The sequence below is a fragment of the Bubalus kerabau genome, chromosome 4 (genome assembly GCF_029407905.1).
Source record: "Bubalus kerabau isolate K-KA32 ecotype Philippines breed swamp buffalo chromosome 4, PCC_UOA_SB_1v2, whole genome shotgun sequence".
In the NCBI taxonomy this organism is placed as follows: Eukaryota; Metazoa; Chordata; class Mammalia; order Artiodactyla; family Bovidae; genus Bubalus; species Bubalus kerabau.
In genome coordinates, this window is record NC_073627.1 from 166,212,227 (window position 1) to 166,236,111 (window position 23,885).

A 23,885-nucleotide genomic window follows, 5' to 3' on the forward strand; every position below is an offset into this window, starting at 1 on the left:
GGATTATTTGGGAAAGGGGGCTTCCTTGGTGACTCAGATGGTAAAGAATCCACTGGCAATGTGGAAGAACAGGGTTCGATCCCTGGTTTGGGAAGATCTCCTGGAGAAGGGTATGACTACCCACTCCAGTATTCTTGCCTGGAGAATTCCATGACCAGAGGAGCCTGGCAGGCAACAGTCCATGGGGTCACAAAGAGTTGGACATAACTGAGCGACTAACACTTTCACTTTTTATAGGGAAAAGATATACATAAAGTGTTTATCACCATTCCAGACACATGAAAATTAATGCTCAGAAAGGTTAGTTGTTATTATCAAATAACTAGGATACAGTCTGATCAGAGATAGGTGGAAGTTCCAGACAGGGCAGAGGCTGAGAGGAGGAATGCTCAGGTGTTGGGGAGATCAGAATAGAAACCAACTGACCTCAACTGTCTCAAAAATCTCAGATTGGCTGCATTAAACTCATTTTTAAAAAAAAATTTGAAAACTGAAGCTCAGTTAAGGAACTTACACAAGGCCATTCAGCTAATAAGAGATGAAAACACCCAGGTCTTCTGACTGGAATGCCTGAGCCTCACTGTGAGTGCTCATGTGTCCAATAACCAGGGTTCTGACTTAGTGACAGTCAGGCAGGTGTCGGGACTAGCAGAAAATAAGTTTTTGCAGATACCACAGGTTTCCATCACTGAAACTCAGGGAAAGGGGTTTAAAATTAGACAAAACAAAAAAGCAGGTGCCTTTGACAATAGAATTACCTAATACCTAATCCGAATTTTATCTTAGGAAGATTGAACTAGTCCTTCAAATTGTGGTGCCAGAGGAGACTCTTGAGAGTCACTTGGACTACAACGAAATGAAACCAGTCAATTCTAAAGGAAATCAATCCTAAATATTCACTGGAGGCATTGATGCTAAAGCTCCAATACTTTGGCCACCTGAAGTGAAGAGCTGACTTACTGGAGAAGAACCTGATGCTGAAAAAGATTGAAGGCAAAAGAAGGGGGTAGCAGACAATGAACTGGTTAGACAGCACCACTGACTCAATGGATATGAATTTGAGCAAACTCTGAGAGATAGTGGAGGACAGAGAATGTTGGCATGCTACAGCCCATGGGGTTGCAAAGAGTTGGACACTATTTAGCGACTGAACAACAACAATTGGTCTTTATGGGCTAGATGCTTTATTTGGGAAAAAGAAAATACTGGGTTGGCGAGAAAGTTCACTTGGGTTTTTCTGTAAGATTTTGGCGCATACAATACATGATCAGGATGAACCATAGAAGCTGCACTGGTACTTTACACGGGAGGCAACTGAAACTGGAAACTGAGCGGTGGAGAGGTGAGTTAGGAGAAATGTTGGAAATGGAAATGGAAATAGGAGTTGGAAGAAGGGCCTGATGCAGTTGAAGCCCTCCTTAGAACTGTCCAACCCGTTGTCCTCTAGGCTGTATTCCCTCTTCTGTCCCTTATTCCTAACCATGCATCAACCCAACTGGACCACCAAGGAGTTACCAGTGCATCCCAGACTCACCACACCTCTGTGTTTCTTCTTACCATTTACTTCCTTGAGAACAGTGTTCTTTGTACCCCACCTCCCCCAACCCCTGGCAAAATCCTAACATTTTTTCAGTGCTCATTATAAGTGTCTCTGATTTTAAAGAACCATTTGTGATCCCTTCACCTTTCCAAAGTGATGTGATCTCTAGCTCCTCCAACCAAAAGTCTGCACTGTACTACACAGTACTTAGGTAAGTACCCAGTAGTGATCTTTAATCAATTTCAGCTGAATAGGAGGAGGATCTTTTTAACAGAGCTCTCAGACTGCATGTGAAGTGGTGAGCTGCCTGTGAAGACAGGAACTGGTTCTCACTAAAGTTTGAATGTGATCGCAGTAATTGTCAGGAATTGAGATGAATCCCCAATCCTGATAGAAAAACTTTAAGACCTATCAGGAATGTGGTACTGGGAAGTCTTTGAGATCCTGTATCACTCAGAGATTCTGGAGTTAAAGATTCTGGAAAGCAGACATGCTCTGTTTAAAGCTAGGACTCACTACTCAGCCGCCACCCATTGTTGCTGAGTAGGAATGGGGATTCAGCAGTATTAGCCATTCTAATTATTATTTAAGGGAAATTTGAAAAACTAATTTTGCATAAAATGTCTTTATTAAGTTTATCAATAATTCCTTTTACAAAAAAACAAAGCAAAACAACCAAATGTATCCAAGAATTGGAGTTTGCCTTTGGATATCATTTTGAGACCCAGTATTAACTAGTGTACTAGATGCTTGGTATGACAAGATAAACATGAACTTGAGAAACCCCACCTTTTTATGGGCATGACAGGTATTTTAACAGATAAGTGCAACAATGCACATGGAGCAAATTTCAGTTTTTTGCTCAAAAATAAATGAAAGGTGTCTGGTAGCAAAGAGAGAGAAGGAATTAATGTAAAAACATACAGTCAGTATTTAGGAAAGATAGGGAACATTTAGTAAGGGGTTCAAGAAAGAAAAACAAGAAGACGTAAAATGACCTTCCAGTAGGAGTGAACACTTAGTTACCTAAGTCCCTTCCCTTGGGTAACTGGACAGGAGAGAAATTTTTGATTCAGGAGAAATATAATGTGCTCAGTTTGGAATAAGTCACACTTGATGTGACCATGAAACATCTAGAAAACAATGTTGAATTACCCAATTTCATATACAGAGGTGGAAATTTAAAACAAAAATAAAAATGAGAGATGAGGGCTTGGGGGTCAACTACAGAGGCATATTGTTTAAAATCATGCATATGTAAAGCATATACATTACTGTATGTAAAAGAGATAGCTGGAGGGAATTTGCTGTATGACACAGGGATCTCAAACACAGTGCTCTGTGACATCCTAGAGGGGTGGGATAGGGTGGGAGGTGGGAAGGAGGTTCAAGAGCGAGGAGACATATGTATGCCTATGGCTGACTCAAGTTGATGTATGGCAGAAATTAGCACAATATTGTCAAACAATTTTCCTCCAATTAAAAATATATCTTTTTAAAGTCATGCATGTGAATGAGATCAAGAGTACAGAACAGGGCTCGTATCCTGGGAAAGAAGCATTTAGGAACAGGTGGAGAATAAGAAAACCCAGCAAAAGGAACAACAAAAGAGTATTAGGAGCAAGGACTTCCCTGGTGGTCCTGTGACTAAGACTCCGTGTTCCCAATGCAAGGGGCCCAGGTTTGATCCCTAGTCAGGGAACTAGATTTCACATTCTGCAACTCAGAATGTGCATGCTGCAACTAATTCCCAGTGCAGCCAAATAAATAAAAACAAGTTAAAAATGAACATTGGGAAAGGAAAGAAAGACCCAAGTCCAAGGCTAAGGCAGGGGCACTGGTGGAGAAGTCATTTTCTTTTCATTCCTCTTAAATTAGATCTTCCCTAAGGTACATGCTTGAAATAAAAGCAGGGGAGCATGGGGGCTAAGAACTCTAAACCAACAGGACAGAGGTGATATCCAACCTGGGCAGGAATTGTTTCCCAGGAAAGAGCTGATAGTGACTCTTGTGGAGAATATAGTTGGGTGGCCAACATCTCATCTTGGATCGTCACCAGGAGAATATTCTTTCCACAGCTGGGAGAAAGAAGGTTTCTTTTCATTTGAGAAGAAATAGCTTTTTGCTCTGACTCTGCAAGAGCCACGCCAGTTCAGACGAAGGGATTCATTATTTCCCACTGCGATCTTCCCACGTTCCCAACACAGGCATCCTTCCACACCCAGACACATTCAAACCAACATCAGAGCAACTGGGCACATCCATGTTCTTAGGCTACCACTATTCATCAGTCAACTTCATTTTCCTTAAGCAAAATAAATTAAGGTCTGCTGGGAAAAGAAGGAAAATGAAGCAGGCCAAATTAGGAGTTTAGTAGACTTGAGATGTGAATTTTCAGAAACTCCCTTTTCCCCATTAATCCTTCTTTTTTGTCCTTTATCCATTATGTGGGATTAGTTCTTTGTAATTTTGGATTTGTACTGATGAATTAAATTCTTGGCAACCGCTGTTCCTGCCGACTGGGTGCTTCTTTGTGTCCTTTGTAAGATCTATAACGCACTGCACCTGTTGCATCTGAATAGTCCTCTGCAGTCAGGAGTGTGTGAGTGTGTGTGAGTGAGTGTGTGTGTGTGTGTGTGTGTGTGTGTGGTGTGTGTGTGTTCTTTAAAGCATTCTACAACATTCAATGTAAAAGGAAGAACTCCGATAGATGAGAGGGTTTGCTAAACAGTGGACTGAGTTATGAAGGCAACTTGTAGAATCTCTTTCCTTGGCAATCATTTAAGAAAAGCACCAAGGAAAGCTCTAGGCAACACAGTGGGCATTTGTTGCTCATTTTGGACGAGAGGTCATAAAAGATGAATTCTGAAGAGATTACAGCCCTTGGGCACTACTACATGTTTTCACCAGAGATCAAGAAGGGAAATCAATGATCCTTGAAGTCAGCACAGTTTTCAAATGGGGTGAGTCTAGGTCAGCGGAGTTCGGTGGTAACTTACCCAAGGCAACAACAGCCAGTTGTGAAAGATGGAGAACTGGAATCCTCACCTGCTGATTCTACCCCACCCCAAATATACACAGTCTCGCAATGCACCCTCGTTTGTCCTTCCAGATAAATATTAAACAGCTGGTTTGCAAGGGCTTGGTAGAGAAGTGCACTATTTTCATTATTTCATATTTCTGAAAAATTGTATCAGAACCTGTGTCAGAAGGATGTTGTGTTTTTTTCAATGAAATAGATTTTTTAATGGGAAAAAGAGAAAGTGGCCCAGGATATATATCTTAGCAGCTGAATAAACAAATATAAAGAACAAGCATTTCTGCCTTTATATGTTATATATTATTTATAAGGCAATCATTCACTTTATTAAAGACTGGACCATTAGTTTCACAATATAATACATTCTCTCTCTTATTTCCTATCTAGAGCTCTTTCTGCAATGGAAGTCAGCCAAATGGAGCAGGAACATCTTTCTTGGAGGTTCTGCTGGGTTTCCTTTCTTATTTTGCCTGTTCCTCACTGCTACCCACTACCGCTCTCATCACGAGTGGGCTTTTTCCCCACACACTCTTGAGCCCATCTATAACATCTGTTGATTATCTGGACCTTCAGAAATATGGAATGGGTCTAGTCCTAGGGATAAAGATATTCTCACATATTCCTGAATTGAGTGGTCATTTATGGGCTGTGGTATCACTGCAAAAGAACCAATCTCTATATCATCAAAAATATCAGGGGCAGGAGGTGGGAAGAAGGTTCAAGAGAGAGGGGACATACATATACCAATGGCTGATTCATGTTGATGTATGGCACAAATCAACACGATATTGTAAACCAATTATCCTTCAATTAAAAATAAATAAAAATTTTAAAATAGAAAAAAACAATCAACATAGGGCTGGACACAGATATCCCCATAAACTACCTGCAGCTGAGAGGCTAAGTGTTTAAACATTTTATGGTCCCATTGTATAGTCTGCTATGTCTTTCTAAAGGGTTATTTTCACCTAGAAAGATTCTGAATTAGTACTAGAACATATTTATCTGAAAAGCCATTTGCCACAAACAATCACACCACTGCAGAAATTAAGCAGGATCTTGAAAGATTGAGTACACAGTCAGCTTTGATTGAGATAAGTAAGGAGGGCTGAGCATCATCTGAAGGTAGAGCTCTGAGATCTGTTAAGTAAGCAAAGGGTAAGAGAAAGGGTTTGCAAAGACAAACTTCCACCTCTTCACTATTGGGCCCACTCTGTCTGGATTCTACTCCCACGTGCCATCGGCATGCCCCAGCTTGAGTGCCTTCAATAGTAACTCAGGGGAAATAGAGCCCATGTTCCATTCCAAGGTTCTGCTTCAGCTTCCACTGACCTGTCTAGATGGGATTCCTTTTTTGTAGACTGGAGAAATACTGGTATTTGTCCCGTCAAAGTAGGAATTTATGGCAAACTTAACCTCTGACTTTACAGATGGCTCTATCTCAAATCCTCTTGTATCTCCATTACTAACAGTAAATCCAAAGGAGAGGAAAATCACTGAAGATTTTATGGCTACCAATTCATAGGCTGAAATCAAGATGCTAACAACACCAACTATGATGTTTGATGAAGACTGACTATGTGTCAAGCCCTTTTATTATCACTATATATGCTATGAGGGCTTCCCAGGTGGCATGGTGGTAAAGAATCCACCCGCCAATGGAAGAGATGCAAGAAAGACCGCTTCCATCCCTAGATCAGGAAGATCCCCTGGAGTAGGAAATGACAACTCACTACAGTATTCTTGCCTGGGAAATCCCCTGGACAGAGGAGCCTGGTAGACTACAGTCCATGGAGTTACAGAGTTAGACCCAACTGAGTGACTGATCACACATGCACACATGTACTGGGTTGGTCAAAATATCCATTTGGGTTTTTCTAGAAGATTGTTTGGGAAAACCTCAAAACTTTTTGGCCAATCCAATATATACATATAATCATTCAGTCCTAGGAGGCTGTACACTTTCCAAATGAGAAAAACAAGGCACAGTGAGGTTGCGTTGACCTGAACAGCCAATGAGAAGCAAAGCTCAAATTAGGACTCAGGCCATCTGACTGCAGAGCCCATGCTGACTCATTGCACATCTGCTGTGCCCAGACTGGGCTGAGCACTGTGCTGCATGTGGAAGCCTCTGAGGTGACCAAGCCACTGAATGAGGACTCTGCTCTTGAGTTCGAAGTCTGATGGTAGAGGCAGACACCTAATTCCAGCAAGGCAGGACAGTGCTAGCTGAGCTGGGTTTTGATAGTGATTAGGATTGTATCCCTTTGCTGGATGCCAGAATATAACATTGCACCTCCAGGAGCAGAATGTACAAAAGCAAGAAACAGCTGTGACAGTTGTTGGGTTTCCATGAAGATGAGCTACCGCTGGGAGCAGAAGGAGCAACACGAAGCCGGAAGGGTGGGCAGAGGCGAAAGGTGAAGAGCCTTGAATGCCAGCATACACGCTGTGTGCTTTCATCCAACCAGATATGCAGAGCTGGTGAGGGTTTGTAGGCAACTGAGATGCTGGGATGTGGTACAGAAGTATCGTTGTGAAGTGGACTGGAGAAGGAAAGAGTATAGGGAAGAGACCAGTTATGACACTCCTGTAGGAGCCCATGCCAAAGAGACATTGCTAGAAAATACATATCTCTTGGGACTTCCCTGGCAGTCCAATGGTTAAGACTCCACACTTCTAATGCAAGGGGCACAGGTTCAAACCCTGGTAGGGGAATTAGGATCCCACATGCTGTGTGGTAAGATCAAGAAAATATAAAAGAAAATAGAAATACATAACTCTTCATTTTCTTAAATAATCTTAAACCTTCAGTGGTCTCCACTGCCCTCGGGATTAAATGAAAATTCCATGAGATCTCAAGCCGGTTTGTCAAGTTCCAGCATTCCAGCTCCCCACCCTACATTCCAGCCACATAAAAGGAATCAATTACATTTATTCATATTTGTTAGTTTTACCTACTTCCTTACATTCTGTGTTTCCTGAATGAAGTTAAGAGCATCCGGAGAGAGAGATACCATCATGCCCATCTTACTGATAAAAAAAGAAAACTGAAGCTCAGAGGATAGCAACTTACTCCAAATCATATTTGTAAGTATATATGATGGAGGCTGGATGAAAATCCAGGAGCTATGGATATGAGTTTGAGCACGCTCTGGGAGTTGGTGATGGACAGGGAAGCATGGTGTGCTGCAGTCCATGGTATCACAGAGTTGGACACAACTGAACAGCTGAGCTGAACTGATGCCACTCAAGAGCATTAAAATAAGAGTCACAAAATCTAGGTTTAAGTTTCATTCGGGCCACTTGCTTCTTTTAGAAAACTGCCGAACATCTCAGCAGTTCAGAGTCCTCATCTGTAAAATGGGTATATTAAGTCCCCCATCCCAGACTGCTGGGAAGGTACAGTCAGTTCAGTTCAGTTCATTCACTCAGTCGTGTCCGACTCTTTGCGACCCCATGAATTGCAGCACGCCAGGCCTCCCTGTCCATCACCATCTCCCGGAGTTCACTCAGACTCATGTCCATCGAGTCAGTGATGCCATCCACCCATCTCATCCTCTGTCATCCCCTTCTCCTCCTGCCCCCAATCCCTCCCAGCATCAGAGTCTTTTCCAATGAATCAACTCTTCGCATGAGGTGGCCAAAGTATTGGAGTTTCAGCTTTAGCATCATTCCTTCCAAAGAAATCCCAGGGCTGATCTCCTTCAGAATGGACTGGTTGGATCTCCTTGTAGTCCAAGGGACTCTCAAGAGTCTTCTCCAACACCACAGCTCAAAAGCATCAATTCTTCCGTGCTCAGCCTTCTTCACAGTCCAACTCTCACATCCATACACGACCACAGGAAAAACCATAGCCTTGACTAGACGAACCTTTGTTGGCAAAGTAATGTCTCTGCTTTTGAATATGCTATTTAGGTTGGTCATAACTTTCCTTCCAAGGAGTAAGCATCTTTTAATTTCATGGCTGTCCTAATAGGCTATAATTTAATTCAGACCATCTCAAACTGACCCTCAAGTTTGGTGGCCATCTATCTAGATATTTTGCCTAACAAGATAACAAATAAGCAGTAAACAATTATTTACGTGAATTCAATAATTTATTCATTAAATCAGAAAACACTATTGAACACAATCTGTTAGACCTTATATACTAAAACCTGGAAGTGGATGAGGTAGAATGAAAATGCTCACTCACAGCCTCCTTGAAGAATCAGACAAATAATTAACCCCTTTCCATATGATACAAGAGCTGTAATGCAAGTGTGTGCCGAGTCCTGGAGAAACAGCGGAGGGGGCAATGGGTTTGGCCTGGAGAACAATAATGGGGGCTTTATGAATATGATGATGTCTGGTCTCTGCTGAAAGGAAGAGAAAAAGCTTTCTGAGCTAGGACACAGAAGATAGGTCTTCTAGGCAGAGTGAGTACATGAAGCAGCCAGGAAGAAGAAGAAGAAGCCAGGAAGACATGACGCAGCTACTGTGAATTGTTCAGTGTGGCAGGAGTATATTATGTCTGGGTGGGCAGCAGTGTTAGACAAGAACGTGATGATGGAGGCTGGGCTCAGATTACAAAAGGCCTTGAAAGTGCCCTCCAAAGATGTTTAGTTTGTCCAGTAAACAACAAAACCATGGAAAGATTTCCTTGAAAAATGATTCTGGTGGTTGGACTGATAAAAAGGTTCAAGGTGAGAAGCAGTTAATAAAAAGACAAGTTAGATACTTTCTAAGATCCAGAAAAGAGGTCTGTACTAGAGAGATGGAAACAGAGTCAAGAGAGGTTTTTGGCTTAAAACTGCAAGCACTGTGGACAGGAGAGATACATACTTCTTTGTGTTCACCATATACATTTTGAGTTTACAAAAGTCTGTGAGTTCCTTAAATGCTTGAGGGAAGATCCATAATCCAATAAATAGACCCGCCAAGATCGCAAATAAACGAAGTTAAGGTGCTAGGGGAGGGCTTTCCTGGTGGCTCAGTGGTAAAGGATCTGCCTGCCAACGCAGGAGATACAGGTCTGACACTCGATCCTGGAAGTTCCCACACGCCGCGGAGTAACTAAGCCTGTGCTCCACAACTATTGAGCGTGGTCTAGTCCGGGAACTGCAACTGCTGAGCTCTCGCGCCACAACTACGGAAGCCTGTATGCCCTGGAGCCCATGCTCCCGAGCAAGGGAAGCCGCCACAACGAGAGAGGTTAGCCCCCGCTCGCCACAACCAGAGAAAAGCCGGCGCAGCAATGAAGACCCAGCACAGCCAAAAATAAATAAATAAAAATTACAAAAACAATGTCTCCTTTAGAAAAAAAGAAAGAAGTGCGAGGGGAAAACAGCTTATCTGAGGTCTGAGTTGGTAGTGCTTGGTGGCATTCTGGCCCTGTCATTGGCTAGATGGTAGACAAGTCCCTTTGTCTCTCTAAGCCACTCTTGTGTCCCAAATGAAGGAGGTTACTGCGATGATTTCTCTCCCAGGCCTTCTCTTGCTGTCACACTCTGTGAGTCAAACCCTTGTGATAAGGGCCACCCCAGTCCTGGCCTTTCCAAGCTGAGTCATCTCTAAAACAAAGACTGCTCTGGGCTTAACCAGGAAATGTGAGTTCAATCACTGCAGCAACTCCTCAAGGTCAATTCTTAGGAGTCGAGGCCCAGCAGGTCAGGTCCAAGGCAGATGTCAGAGGCAACTCGCTAATCACCCAAGCCTCTCCCAGCTTCTCCCCTTCCAATGATCCAAGAGACCTGCTAGGGCTTCCACAGAAGAAAGAGCCCTCTGTTTCAGGTGTTTGGATTTCTCCTAATTGGTTTTTCCTGCTTGTGTCAATTCCCACAGCCAATTATCCTGTTTCCATTGTTCTAAAGCTGCTCCCAGCACTTTGCCACAAGAATGCAGGGTTCTCAGGTGGCCTGCCTCACTTCCTCTTCCCACAGCACAGTCAGGAATCCACTTCTCTGGAGAAGAGCAAACCCGGCTCCTCAGTGCCCAAACCAGTAGAGGGCGCCACCTCTGTCTGTTGCCAGATGCCTGAGTCTCAATAAGCGCCTTTTATATCCCCACCATGTACTTCCCCAAGTCAAGGACTCCACACAGCAACCCCACAAAGTGGACCCAACAACACTATTTTCATGTGAGGTTTGGTAAAGGAAAGGTGACTCATCACACATTGAATTTCTAGGAGGTGCCAAACTGGGATTCAACCTGAGGTTGGTCTGATTTCCAGTCAACTGTGTTCTCCTTCCTGTGACCAGAGTTCAGCTCTAAATAACATTATTCTCAAGTGTAATGGGTGTCTACTCCTGGTGTCTTTGTTGCCAAGGAAGGCACAGTAAAGGTTACTTCAGGCCAAGGTACAAAAAGAGGTAAACAGATCATAATTCACCTAACCAAGAGCTCCAATGTTAGACATTCAGGTTCTTTCCAATTTTTCCCAATAAAGTTGTGATTTACTGCTATCAGTCAGTATCACAGTGTCATGAAAAGTAAGAAACCTGTGTTACCAGGCTGCCTGGTTTTGAATCTCTTCTATCACGTCATGCCGGGAGCCGGCATATTGCATATTGAGTGCATATTGAATATTGAGTGCAGCACTTTCCACAGCATCATCTTTCAGGATCTGGAATAGCTCAACTGGAATCCTATCACTGCCGAGAGCCAGCGTGAGGCACTCCGCCCATGACAAAGGTCATGAGGAAGGAGGCTCGGCATACGCAAAGGCGGGATCGAGCCTCAGGAGTCCCCCTGGAAATTCTCGAGCATCTACCCCCAAAACCAGAGTCTGCCTACTTTCTGCTTTGTGCTTTCACCTACACCTCTGACTTTACGGGGGGCTGTCCCCCACTACCTCTCTCTGAAAAAAGAGTTAGCTCACAGCTCCAGTTAATAATTCCTGGATGTGACAGTGTTTAACCTACAAACTCCTTTGGAAATCCTCTAGCCTGCCTGAATGGGTTTTTCCGGCCACATGTGATTGTTCAGAGCCTCCCAACTGTGAGAGGCAGGAGATGTTCTAAACTGCCTAAACACAGATTCCTTTGAGTAGTTAAAAGATTGATTAGAAAATGTATTGGTGAAGGGTTTTTCACTTGTTGGGCCAATGTTTGCTGCTAAGTCTCCATACTCCTTACCTACTGTGTCCTTGACAGTGTATTGATTGATATAATGGGTGTATAGAAATGTAAAATGCTGCTTTGTCCAATGCTTTTTGGAAGGCTGGCGCCTGACTTTGGAATAATCACCTTTAGAGAAAGATAAGTTTCTTAAAATGTTAACAGGCCTCCGGGCCAGAAGATGATGTCAATCACCTGAACTTTTGCATATGATAAGTTTGCAGGAAGAAAGCCTGGCTTGCTGCATGACTCTACCCCTTCCCCCATTATCCTCTATGCATAACTTAAGGTATAAAAACTACTTTGGAAAATAAAGTGCGGGCCTTGTTCACTGAAACTTGGTCTCCCCATGTCATTCTTCCCTTTAACTTCCGGCTGAGCGTCCATCTGGAGCGTGGATGTCCTCTGCGACCATTTATTTGCCTGGGCTTCTAAGACCCACTCGAGAAGGTGTCTAAGGTGGGGCACCTTCCGCTATTCGAGAGGGCGCCTGCGGCCTCCGTGGTCAGAGCTAACCTGGTGTCACGGGTTATATTGATTTTCCGCGTAAACCAAGCCACTCAGCTTCTTTTCTCCACTGAATTTTCCTACTGAGCTATCCTTATTTCAGCCGCTTTTCTCCACTGAATTTCCTCACTGAGCTATCCTCATTCTATTACTCTTTAAATCTTTGATGAATAAATAAATAGGTCGCCGACGCCGTCCCCGCTTCGAATACCCTGGATCAGCCGGGGCTGGACCCCGGCAGGTGGCGCCCGAACAGGGACATTCGAAGGTAGGTCCCCAACCCTTTCCCCTAGTGTTGAATTTTAGGGACGGATAGGACCCCACTCAGGGTGCCGCGGACCCCCCTGTAGGATAGACAGGGCGAGTAGGAGTGGGAAGTGTTGAAAGTGTTAAAGAGTTAGAGAGAAAAAACGGTTTCTGAAGTTAAAAGGCCAAAAAAAAGCCTGATCTTTTAAAAGCTAAAAGCTTTATCTTCTATTACACTTAATTTTCTGACATGGGTAGCACTGAAACTAAAAATGGCAACTCTTTATACAAGTAATCTTCAAACTGATAAAGAGGCTACTGTTAATTTAGATACTTGGGTGAAGGTAAAAAACAACTAAAAACTTATCCTATAAATATGATTAAAAATGTTCTGGACCCTCCTCATGAGGCTGTGGGATAGCCTATGGGAGAAGCTATAGCGGTGGATGGTAGTGGGTCTCCACCTTCTGCGCAGATCATATTTTCTGCCATTGACAAAAGAAAGGAGGGAGACTGTACTCTACCTCCCAAAAAAGGAGAGGGCTTACAGGACGCTGCGGCCGGGCGCCCTGGCGAGCCCCCTCCCCCTCTACACAAACCTTTAAAAATTTATCCAACAATTTCTGATTTAAAGAGACTACCCCACCTCCGCTTGCACCTCCCAGGGCCTAGGAATTCCCCAGTTTACATCCAAGCCTCCCAGACCATTGCCTAAGGCTGAAAAAGATTTAAAAAAAAAAAAAAAAAAAATTCTTTTAAACAAAGGAACTTTTAAAGAATACACAATATACAGAGCCTGCTCATTGCAGAAAACCCCCTCAGGGGGGGCCTCACCCAAGAAAAAAAAAAAAAAAGAAAAAGAAAAAGAAAAAAAAAAAGTAAAGAAAATAAAAAAAGATGTAAAGATAGAAAAAGAGCTAAAGACTGAAAAGGAGAGGAACGGAAAAAAAAGGAATCAGGGAACGCATCAAGATAGAGAAAAAAAAGTTAAAAAAGGAGATACACAGAAAAAGATAGGGAAAAAAAAAATTAGGGAAGAGAAGAGGGTAAAGAGAAAGAAACGAAGGAAAGAAGGGTAGCGAAAAAAGAAGGGTGAGAAAAAAGTGAGAAAGGCAGGAAGAGAGAGAAAAAGACAGTAAGAGACGCTGTGACCAGGTGCCCTGGCGAGCTCCCTCCCGCTCTGCGCAAACCTTTAAAAAACAAAAAACTTATCCACCACTTTCTGATTTAAGGCCATCGCCGCTGCCTCCGTTTGCGCCTTTCAGGGCTCAAGAGTTCCCCACTTTGCCCCCAAAGCCTCTCAAAGTGTTACCTAAGCCTGAGGAAAAAAAAAAAATTTTTTTTTAAACAGTGGAGCTTTTAAAACAAGACTGCATGCACAATATGCAGAGCGTGCTCCTTGGAGAAAACCCCCTCAGGGGGGGTCTCACCCAGGCTAAGAGAAAAACGGTAAGGGGATTTAGCAACAATATTAACCCCTGACATGCTCCGATTCCAATGGGAGTGGCTGGCCCCCTGCCTGAGGGCATTGTAGGACTTGTGCTAGGGTGTAGCTCGCTTTCTTTTCAAGAAATTTTGGTGGTGTATGGTGTGGTAGATTCTGATTATATTGGAGAAATTAAAGTTTTGATCTCGCCGCTTACCAAAACTGTGCAAATTAATAAAGGTCAAAGAATAACACAGTTTTTGCTTTTACCTTATCAGACAGAAAAAAACTTGACTTCTCAAGCTAAGAGCCACAGAGCATTTAGATCTAGTGATCTAGCCTTTTGGGTGCAAGAAGTTACAGCTCCAAGGCCTTTAAAAGATCTTTTAATTCAAGAAAATAAAATGTCAGGGCTATTAGACACAAGAACAGACGTCTCTTAACATTTCTGGAAAAGACTGACCCAGTTCCTGGCCAACACATACTACTGAAAATGAGTTGGTGAGATTAGAAAAAGTGGAGTGAGAATGCTATAGAGAAAAAGGTGAGGGAGAGTTTAAAACCTTGAAGAGTAGTGAGTTCCCCGTTGCTGGAAGTATTCAAGCAAAGTTAGATGGTTACTTGTCATATAAAAAGCTATAGACCAGATTTAGTTTACAAAATGATAATTGGAGAAGCTTATAAAGATGTTGTGCAGCACCTCTTTACTTGCTTCTCATATTTAGGTGCCAAAAGTTTTAAAAATTGATAATGCCCATTTGAAGCTGCAGAGAGACTGTTTACTAACTTTAAATGATTTCCAAAAATTATTAGGGGTTATTAGGGGACAGTAATTGGATACGCCCACATTTAAAACTGACTACTGCAGATTTAAAGCCTTTGATTACTTAAAAAGCAATCCTAATTCCAGTTCTAAGAGAAAGTTGACTAAATGAGACAGACGGCTCTTGTTAAAGTAGATGAGACTTTAAATGATCAGTTAATTAAGATTAATATTACCAAAAGATGAGATTAAATTATTCTTGCCACAGAACATACACCTACAGAGTGCTTGTGACCAGTGACCCCAAGAAAAATAGTTTTATCTTTTCCCAGCTTGGTGACACAATTAATTATAAAAGGAAGAAATAAGAAGTGTAGAACTTTTTAAAAAAGAAGTAGCAAATATAATAGTTTCACTTAATAAGGATCAACTGCAAGTCTTTTACAAAATAGTGATGATTGGCAAGTTGCCCTGATAGATTTCAGGAGTCAAATTTTGTTTCATTTGCCCTCAAGCCCCCACAGTAGTTAAAAGTTCAAAAATGTTAGATTGAAAGTTTGAAGATACCTGTGGAACTTTCCAACCCTATGTAGTTCCTATGCTCCCCTTTACCCTATGGGGGAGGGACGTGCTGTCTCAAATAAGAGATACTCAGAAAAGGGTTTTCTCAATTTCTTAGTCATCAACAGGCGGTACAATTAACAATACTTTATATGTTGTTATAAATACATAATATAAATATATTTACATAATTACAGTTTGCCTAGTTAGGTATGGGTATAAATAAAATATAATGAAGGTATACCTAATTCTATTTATAGATCTATACTTAATTAATTTGTATATAAATTAATATGTATACTATATATGCATATTATATATATACTGTATAATTGAATATATATTACAGTAATATAATGTGTGAATGGCTGATATTAATTGGTATGGATTGATGTACTGTGATATATGTTCTATATACTGTATTATTATATATGTGTGACATGTATTATTGCAGTGCATTGGTTTGTGTTGGTTGGTATTAGCTGTGTACGTATTGTATTGCTGTAATATATATATTAATATATTAATTATAAAGATTAATTCAAGTATATCGATTTATATATATTATATGGTAACAAGTATAAACTATATAAATACATTTTGCATTTAGGTATATCTGTATACTAAAATGAGATAAGGAGGTTATACGTTTATTTTTTAAATTTATACAAAGACCTAAACTAAACATTAGACCTAAATTAACATATCTTTAAATTCATGTTGTTAAAATGTAAATTTTAAAAATTAAAAAATTAAATTGACAACTGCTTGACAATTCCTTTGCCATAAAACCCCCATAGGTGTAATTGGGGAAGCCAGACAAAAAATTGGTTTTATGACAAAACGGCTCCCTAGAGTGGGTCCATCTTCCCGCTCAAACTAAAAAAGTAGCGGCTTCTTATCCAGGATTGATAGCTACTTTGATATTAAAGAAAAAAAGCAGAACATTGAATTATTTGGTAAAGAGCCATCAAAAATTGTAATTCCATATAATAAAGAACAACTTGATGTGCTTCTAATGTTTGAAAATTGGCAGATTGCTATAAGAAACTATTTTGGTCAAATTTTTGCATTGTTTACCTTCACATGTTTTGCTGAATTTTATATCCAGACATCCAGTTATTTTTCCTGTCAGATGTAAACAGTCTCCTATTCCAAATGCTCAGATAGCCTTTACTGACAGGTCAGCAAATGGTAAAGCCTCCATAGTTACTAAAAATCACCAAAAGGTTTTAGAAACACAAGAAACTTCAGCTAAAAGAGCTGAAATAACAGCAGTCATAGAGGCTTTTGCTATGTTTGCAGATGAAGAATTTAATCTTTACTCTGATTCTCAGTATGTGGTCAGGCTGTTTCCACATATTGAAACTGCGGTTTTGCCTGAAAATAAAACTACCATATTTCATTTGTTAACTAAATTACAACAACAAATTTGGAAAAGGAATAAAATATTTTTCATTGGACACATTCGGGCTCATTCCGGATTGCCTGGCCCTTTAAATGCCTTTAATGATTTGGCTGACTTGTTAACCAAAAATACAGTGGCTGCTGTGATTGAGGAGGCCAGAGCCTCTCACTCACTTCATCATCAATACACTACTGCTTTAAGACATCAATTCCAAATTCCCAGAGAGACTGCTCGAGAGATTGTGCGTTCTTGCTTACACTGCCCCACTGTTTATAATAATCTACCTATGGGAGTTAATCCTCATGGTCTCAAACCTAACGTACTCTGGCAGACAGATGTAACTCATGTCTCTTCATTTGAAAAACTGTCCTTTGTTCATGTAACTGTAGATACCTTTTATCACGTTATTATTACAACTGCTCGTACTGGAGAGACAGGTAAAGATGTAATACAACATCTCTTTACTTGTTTTTCATATTTGGGCCTGCCAAAAGTTTTGAAAACTGACAGTGCTCCTGCTTACACTTCTAAGTCTTTTCAGAAATTTTGTATAAAGTTTCAAATTAAACATAATACAGGCATCCCTTATTATCCACAGGGACAAGCCATTGTGAAAAAAACACATCAAACATTAAAAATCCAAATTCAAAAATTAAAAGAAGGGGAGTTTAAGTATAGCTCTCCCCATCAAATCTTGCAATATGCTCTTTTCATAATAAATATTCTAAATACTGATCTGGCTGGAACTACTGCAATGCTTCCTCATTGGTGCCCAGAGCAATTAAATGCAAAACCATTAGTCAATGGAAGGCCCTCTCAGGACAATGGAAGGGTCCTGACCCATTATTAACTATCGGTCGAGGATGTGCTTGTATTTTTCCACAGGATGCAGATTCTCCAATTTAGACAGGCTGATTCACCATGTTGCAGACCCCCAGACATCCAGTTCACCCATTGCTTCGATCACAAAAGAGGAGCCGCCAGAAGGGGAGGCAAGATAAACATCGAGGTCCCGGCGAGACTGACGAGGCTGCTGCAGCGCGAACTCCAACCAGAAAATAATTCTACTTATTCTGTTTTGGCTTGTCTACCCTCTTCTTATGTTTTTCTCTTTACCAATGATTCTGGAAAACTTAATGTACATGTGACTTTAAACTGGTGGACCCAATGTAGTGACCTGTGAATAATGTATGCTCTCATCTTATTTAAACCCTCAATATAATGTTTGCTCCTTTGTAGTGTTACAACGTCCACCTTATCTTATAATGTAACCACTTATTGATATAACTATAGTCTTGCTGTATTACAACAACTACAAGATTTAATGCAATCGTGACAGTTTGTGGGTCTACTTATTTTAGGAATATCAGCTTTAATAGCAGCTTTAGTAACAGCAATATCATTGACTCAACAAGTGCATACTGCCCAATATGTTGATACCATGTCTAAAAATGTTTCACTAACTCTAGCAACACAGGAAGCTATAGATAGGAAATTAGAGATGAGAGTAGATGCCTTAGAAGAGACAATAATGCATATTGGGACTGAGTTACAGGCGTTAAAAGTGAAAATGGCTCTGTCTTGCCACGCTGATTACCGGTAGATATGCGTGACATCTTTAAAGGTAAACGAGACAGATTATGAATGGAAAAAAAATCAAAAATCATATCTCAGGTGTTTGGAACAGCTCTGACATTGGCCTGGACTTAGGGAAACTTCATAATCAAATACAGACCCTGAAACACTCTCGACTGGATTTTACCGCCGCTGGAGCAGCTAATGACTTTTTTCACACCTTCTCTGACTTTTATTTCTGGAAAAAACATTCTGTCTAATCTTCTCATAATCATTCTTCCTTGTATTGTCAGGATTCTTCAGCAGAACATTCAGAAGCTCGCGACTGAGCTGCATCTGGCTGTTTTAAGAAATAAAAAAGGGGGAGATGCCGGGAGCCGGCATATTGCATATTGAGTGCATATTGAATATTGAGTGCAGCACTTTCCACAGCATCATCTTTCAGGATCTGGAATAGCTCAACTGGAATCCTATCACTGCCGAGAGCCAGCGTGAGGCACTCCGCCCATGACAAAGGTCATGAGGAAGGAGGCTCGGCATACGCAAAGGCGGGATCGAGCCTCAGGAGTCCCCCTGGAAATTCTCGAGCATCTACCCCCAAAACCAGAGTCTGCCTACTTTCTGCTTTGTGCTTTCACCTACACCTCTGACTTTACGGGGGGCTGTCCCCCACTACCTCTCTCTGAAAAAAGAGTTAGCTCACAGCTCCAGTTAATAATTCCTGGATGTGACAGTGTTTAACCTACAAACTCCTTTGGAAATCCTCTAGCCTGCCTGAATGGGTTTTTCCGGCCACATGTGATTGTTCAGAGCCTCCCAACTGTGAGAGGCAGGAGATGTTCTAAACTGCCTAAACACAGATTCCTTTGAGTAGTTAAAAGATTGATTAGAAAATGTATTGGTGAAGGGTTTTTCACTTGTTGGGCCAATGTTTGCTGCTAAGTCTCCATACTCCTTACCTACTGTGTCCTTGACAGTGTATTGATTGATATAATGGGTGTATAGAAATGTAAAATGCCGCTTTGTCCAATGCTTTTTGGAAGGCTGGCGCCTGACTTTGGAATAATCACCTTTAGAGAAAGATAAGTTTCTTAAAATGTTAACAGGCCTCCGGGCCAGAAGATGATGTCAATCACCTGAACTTTTGCATATGATAAGTTTGCAGGAAGAAAGCCTGGCTTGCTGCATGACTCTACCCCTTCCCCCATTATCCTCTATGCATAACTTAAGGTATAAAAACTACTTTGGAAAATAAAGTGCGGGCCTTGTTCACTGAAACTTGGTCTCCCCATGTCATTCTTCCCTTTAACTTCCGGCTGAGCGTCCATCTGGAGCGTGGATGTCCTCTGCGACCATTTATTTGCCTGGGCTTCTAAGACCCACTCGAGAAGGTGTCTAAGGTGGGGCACCTTCCGCTATTCGAGAGGGCGCCTGCGGCCTCCGTGGTCAGAGCTAACCTGGTGTCACGGGTTATATTGATTTTCCGCGTAAACCAAGCCACTCAGCTTCTTTTCTCCACTGAATTTTCCTACTGAGCTATCCTTATTTCAGCCGCTTTTCTCCACTGAATTTCCTCACTGAGCTATCCTCATTCTATTACTCTTTAAATCTTTGATGAATAAATAAATAGGTCGCCGACGCCGTCCCCGCTTCGAATACCCTGGATCAGCCGGGGCTGGACCCCGGCAACGTCATAGCCAAGTAACTTTGGCCAAATGACTGAAGTTCTCTAAGCCTCAGCTTCCTGTGTTTAAATGGGGATGAGAATAATACTCACCTCACTATGTTGTTATACGGAGTAAATAAGATGAAACATGTAAAGCACTTAACAGAGTCTGGCATATGGCGTGAGCTGGATAAATCCCAGCCATTATTATTATCATAATATCTTGGTGTATAAATCTATCTGCACTCTGATTGTTTTCTTAGGACTGGTTCCAATGAGTAAAATCACTGTATCAAAGGGTGGCTCTTCATACATAATGCTTAATTATCTTCCAGAAGTTTCAGAGTAATTTATACACCCAACAGAAGTAAATGCAGCATTCTTCATAGCAGTGGACTCAAAAGATATATCAAATGTAGATGACTATGATACAATAAAAGATGTCTGAACATCCTTCAGTTCTCACATATAAGAACATAAACTTTCTCTTTTTTTCAATCCTCTACAGTCATGGGAATAACCAAGGCCCAGACTGATCATCCCAAAGGCTTTTGATTTAAGAGTTAGAGAAAATAGGCTTAATTCCAAGCTCTGCCACTGACTGGCTGCAAGATTTTAAGCTAGTTATTTCCTTCTCGGTTCCTTCGCTTTTCAACATTTTTTTTTTAATAGAAATTATACACAAGCAGTATATTTCACTCATATTTGTTGTAATTTCATATGCAGAGTAATATGCCTGGTGATAATAGTGATAATTTTTTGTACATTTTTCTGTAAGTGACTCATATTTACAAATAATTTTTCACTTTAATATTATATAGATATTGTGTGTGCCAAATTTTTCACTTTTTTAATTTAGATATTGTGTGTGCCAGTATCAAATGGAGTGTAGACCCAGCTCTACCAAAATTTGCTGTGAAATCAGTAGTCATGTATGGATGTGAGAATTGGACCATAAAGAAAGCTGAGTGCTGAAGAATTGAGGCTTTTGAGCTGTGGTGTTGGTGAAGACTCTTGAGAGTTCCTTGGGCTGAAAGGAGATCAAACCAGTCAATCCTAAAGGAAATCAACCCTTTATTCATTGGAATATTCATTGGAAGGACTGATGCTGAAGCTGAAGCTCCAGTACTTTGGCCACCTGATGCAAAGAGCCGACTCATTAGAAAAGACTTTGATGCTGGGAAAAATTGAGGGCAGGAGGAGAAGAGGACAAGACGGTTGGATGGCATCACCAACTCAATGGACATGAGTTTGAGCAAGCTCCGGGAGATGGACAGGGAAGCCTGGCATGCTGCAGTCCATGGGGTCACAGAGTCAGATATGCCTGAGTGCCTGAAAAATAACAACAAGGGTAAGTGACTTCACCATTCTGGGCCTCTTTCTCCTGTTTGTGACAATGAGGATCTTAGTCCAGATTATCTCCAATAGCTATGATTCTCTCATCTTGCCTTCTCATACATCAGGATCCGTCAACCTGGCACTACTGATACTTTGAGCCAGGTGATGTTTTGTTTTGCTGAGGAGGGGTGACTGGCCTGAGCATTGGAGGATGTTTAGAGGTTCCCTTGGCCTCTACTACCACGCGGCACCCCCACCCAATTTGGGAGAACTATAAATATCTCTAGACATTGCCAAACACCCCCTGAGGGTCAAAATCGTCCTGTCCAATTGAGAACTCCTTACTGTATACTTAGGGGTTTCAGGCATTGAATGTTAAAGAGCTAGACTCAGTGCCTTTGAATATCCCTTCCAGTCATAAAATTCCACAGGCCAATGAGGCTGTGACTGGTTTGAACTTAAATCCGCCTACAAGCCACATATTTGAAAGAGGTCCTTGTCATCTCTAGTGTCTCTTTCACCTGATGAATGCCATGGAGAAGACTGATTCAGTTCCCAGCATCTTTGCTAGAGATGACAGCTAAAATATCCTTGGCTTGGGGTCCATCTGACCCAGTCACTAGTCAAGTGTCCCTGGGCCAGTTCTTTAGCTTTTCTTTTGTTTTGTTTTGTTTTTGTGTTTTTCATATGTCAAATGTGGATGACATCTCAGAGCAGTTTGGAGCAGATGTATCTGGTACCAAAGAGGAGAAGGAAGAACTCCAAATGGGAAGATTTTGCTTTCATTTTTTCCCACAGAACCTAATCACCACCTGACCATTTCCCAGCCATAGCCTTGGGGTTGGAACCAGGTTTACTTTCGATGTAGGTGTTTTCAGCCAGAATGGAGGAGCAGCTTCTGGGGGAAGCAGCAGGCAGATGATCCAGTCAGCATTCAGAAGAATGCTATGGACCAGGAGAGGGACTTGGGTTCCTGCTGAAAATGTCAGCAGAGTGCTAGGAGAGAGGAATCTGTTTAGCAGGTGTGTTTGGAATCTGGCAGAGAGCTCTGGGCCTGGTCCAGGACCACTGAGCTGCTCTGAATGCTTTCTATGTTGACTCCCTGGGACTGAGACCCAGGATTTAAAGGGGAGAACGTCTAGGATAAACACACAACGGCCAGACAGTGGCTAGAATTTTTCCTCAGGCTTTCCGAGTCTCTTGCAGAACACCAAGAGGCCAGCAACAGGCATGTGGCCTGAGTCAGCGGCCTTCTCCCACCCTCTTCTACATCACCTGATCCAAAAGGAGCTCCGAAAATAGCTCAGAATCTGGGCCTGCCTAGGAGAGACAGAAAGATCCATTTACATGGGAAGGTGACTGCTCCGAATACCCAAGGCAGACCAATCTATGCTAATGGCTCAGTCTCCTTCCAATCTGGGATTTAAATAACTGGCTCCTACCTACCCTCTGTCATTGCCAGCAGAAATGCCTGAATTATCTTAATTCCAGAATGTAAATTATTCCAATTTTGAGGCCATCATTTTAAAGCTGTCAAAGTCAATATTTTTAACAGCCTAGAAAAAAATTACAACTGGGAAGTGCCTAAACAAGTTGTGCTTGAGGTCTCAAGATAACTTCTGATAAAACCTGTGCTGCGATGGAGCAATACCCCACACTGATTCCTCATCAAGGGAAAAGCATCAATTCGTCCCATCACCAATTTGTCTGCAGGAGAACCAATGAGATGGTCTCCTTGCATTGATCACTTTCAATCTGTTACCTTCTGCTTACAGATTAATCATTTATCTTTTGGTCCTAAGAATTTTTTAAAGAAATTAAATTTCTAAAAGTAGGCTATTCAATACTTGGTCATGAAGAGAAAGGAAAAATTCCTGCCCTAAACTCCCTTCTTTCAAAATTTTCACTTCGTTTCTGTTTTAATTCACATCATCCATTATTCTCTGAGAGTTACTGTGTGCCAGGCACAGCCCTGGGAATGCTGGGAATCATGAGAATTTCCTCAAGGTAAGGGAAGAAGCTTTCAAACAAACTATACTTGGTCAGGAAAGAAAAGGCAACTCCTTTTTATATTTGTGTGTCACTTTCCATCCAGGTAAATCATCCTATCTTCATCCTCCCAGACAGAAACTGGGGATTGAAGGAGGTGAGCGGGGTGAGGAGCAGAGTATGCAAAGCAGAATCACAGTCATGGTTTGCCTTTGGGGCAGAGGCAATTCGTGAGGACCTGGAGAGCTGGCCAGGTTGTAGGAAGATGGCATCACCCAGTTGGGCACCTCCACAGGCCCACTGCTCCAGACACCAGACTCAGGATCCAGGGGATAGCTCTGGGAAATCTCTGTTATGGGCCCATCTTTTATTCAGGGGCTGGAAAACACCCCATTCCTGCAGCTCTGAAGCAGGATTAATTGATTGGTCTCGTATGAACCTAAAAGCCGTTAAGAGCAAGGAGGATGAAAAGCAATTTAAATTGCTTTATTACCATTTTCTAGTAAAGTACCAGTTTAGTTCTCAGCCCTACTGTGAAGCAGCGGGTTTCCAGATATTGACTGTGCTGGCATGTGCTCCTAAAAGAGAGGAAATGCCTGGGTCTGGAAAGCAGAAACATCTGCTCAGATCTCCGGCAGGCCTACTGCTGAATCCACGGGGGTGGGAAGGGGTCCCCTCCAGGTGGTGTCACGGCAAGCAGGAGACGGGGACGCACTCCCAACGGAG